Below are 2,981 nucleotides of genomic sequence, written 5' to 3'. Positions count from 1 at the left end.
CACAACTGAGAGGACACAACTGAGAGGACTTGGCTGACAGGACACAACTGACCGGACACAACTGACCGGACACAACTGAGAGGACACAACTGAGAGAACATGGCTGAGAGGACACAACTGAGAGGACATGGCTGAGAGGACACAACTGAGAGGACACAACTGAGAGGACATGGCTGAGAGGACACAACTGAGAGGACACAACTGACCGGACACAACTGAGAGGACACAACTGAGAGGACATGGCTGAGAGGACACAACTGAGAGGACACAACTGAGAGAACACAACTGAGAGGACTTGGCTGACAGGACACAACTGACCGGACACAACTGAGAGGACATGGCTGAGAGGACCCAACTGAGAGGACATGGCTGAGAGGACACAACTGAGGGGACACAACTGACCGGACACAACTGAGAGGACACAACTGAGAGGACATGGCTGAGATGACACAACTGAGAGGACACAACTGACCGGACACAACTGAGAGGACACAACTGAGAGGACTTGGCTGACAGGACACAACTGACCGGACACAACTGACCGGACACAACTGAGAGGACACAACTGAGAGAACATGGCTGAGAGGACACAACTGAGAGGACATGGCTGAGAGGACACAACTGAGAGGACACAACTGAGAGGACACAACTGAGAGGACACGGCTGAGAGGACACAACTGAGAGGACACAACTGAGAGGACACAACTGAGAGGACATGGCTGAGAGGACACAACTGAGAGGACACAACTGACCGGACACAACTGAGAGGACACAACTGAGAGGACATGGCTGAGAGGACACAACTGAGAGGACACAACTGAGAGGACACAACTGAGAGGACTTGGCTGACAGGACACAACTGACCGGACACAACTGAGAGGACATGGCTGAGAGGACCCAACTGAGAGGACATGGCTGAGAGGACACAACTGAGGGGACACAACTGACCGGACACAACTGAGAGGACACAACTGAGAGGACATGGCTGAGACGACACAACTGAGAGGACACAACTGACCGGACACAACTGAGAGGACACAACTGAGAGGACATGGCTGAGAGGACACAACTGAGAGGACACAACTGACCGGACACAACTGAGAGGACACAGCTGACAGGACATGACTGAGAGGACATGACTGACAGGACACAACTGAGAGGACACGGCTGAGAGGACACAACTGACCGGACACAACTGAGAGGACACAACTGAGAGGACATGGCTGAGAGGACACAACTGAGAGGACACGGCTGACAGGACACGACTGAGAGGACATGGCTGAGAGGACACAACTGAGAGGACACGGCTGACAGGACACAACTGAGAGGACATGACTGACAGGACACAACTGAGAGGACATGACTGACAGGACACAACTGACAGGACACAACTGAGAGGACACGGCTGACAGGACACAACTGACAGGACACAACTGAGAGGACATGACTGACAGGACACAACTGAGAGGACACAACTGACAGGACACAACTGAGAGGACACAACTGAGAGGACACGGCTGACAGGACACAACTGAGAGGACACAACTGACAGGACACAACTGAGAGGACACGGCTGACAGGACACAACTGACCGGACACAACTGAGAGGACATGACTGACAGGACACAACTGAGAGGACATGGCTGAGAGGACACAACTGAGAGGACACGGCTGAGAGGACACAACTGAGAGGACACAACTGAGAGGACATGGCTGAGAGGACACAACTGAGAGGACACAACTGAGAGGACATGACTGACAGGACACAACTGAGAGGACATGACTGACAGGACACAGCTGACAGGACACAACTGAGAGGACATGACTGACAGGACACAACTGAGAGGACATGACTGACAGGACACAACTGACAGGACACAACTGACCGGACATGACTGACAGGACACGGCTGAGAGGACACAACTGAGAGGACACAACTGAGAGGACATGACTGACAGGACACAACTGAGAGGACACAACTGAGAGGACATGGCTGACAGGACACAACTGAGAGGACACAACTGAGAGGACATGGCTGACAGGACACAACTGAGAGGACATGACTGACAGGACACAACTGACAGGACACAACTGACCGGACATGACTGACAGGACACAACTGAGAGGACACAACTGAGAGGACACAGCTGACAGGACACGGCTGAGAGGACACAACTGAGAGGACACAACTGAGAGGACAGGGCTGAGAGGACACAACTGAGAGGACACAACTGAGAGGACATGACTGACAGGACACGGCTGACAGGACACAGCTGAGAGGACACAACTGAGAGGACACAACTGACAGGACACAACTGAGAGGACATGGCTGAGAGGACACAACTGAGAGGACACAACTGAGAGGACACGGCTGAGAGGACACAACTGAGAGGACACAACTGAGAGGACACAACTGAGAGGACACAACTGAGAGGACACGGCTGAGAGGACATGGCTGAGAGGACACAACTGAGAGGACACAGCTGACAGGACACAACTGAGAGGACACAACTGAGAGGACACGGCTGAGAGGACACAACTGAGAGGACACAGCTGACAGGACATGGCTGACAGGACACAACTGAGAGGACACAGCTGACAGGACACGGCTGACAGGACACAGCTGAGAGGACACAACTGAGAGGACACAACTGAGAGGACACGGCTGAGAGGACACAACTGAGAGGACACAACTGAGAGGACACGGCTGAGAGGACATGGCTGAGAGGACACAACTGAGAGGACACAGCTGACAGGACATGACTGACAGGACACAACTGAGAGGACACAGCTGACAGGACACGGCTGACAGGACACAGCTGAGAGGACACAACTGAGAGGACACGGCTGAGAGGACACAACTGAGAGGACACAACTGAGAGGACACGGCTGACAGGACACGGCTGAGAGGACACAACTGAGAGGACATGACTGACAGGACACAACTGAGAGGACATGACTGACAGGACACAGCTGACAGG

This window comes from Ranitomeya imitator, chromosome 5 (assembly GCF_032444005.1).
Source record: "Ranitomeya imitator isolate aRanImi1 chromosome 5, aRanImi1.pri, whole genome shotgun sequence".
Lineage (NCBI taxonomy): Eukaryota > Metazoa > Chordata > Amphibia > Anura > Dendrobatidae > Ranitomeya > Ranitomeya imitator.
The sequence above is the reverse complement of the archived record's forward strand: the minus strand, read 5'-3'. Positions refer to the sequence as shown.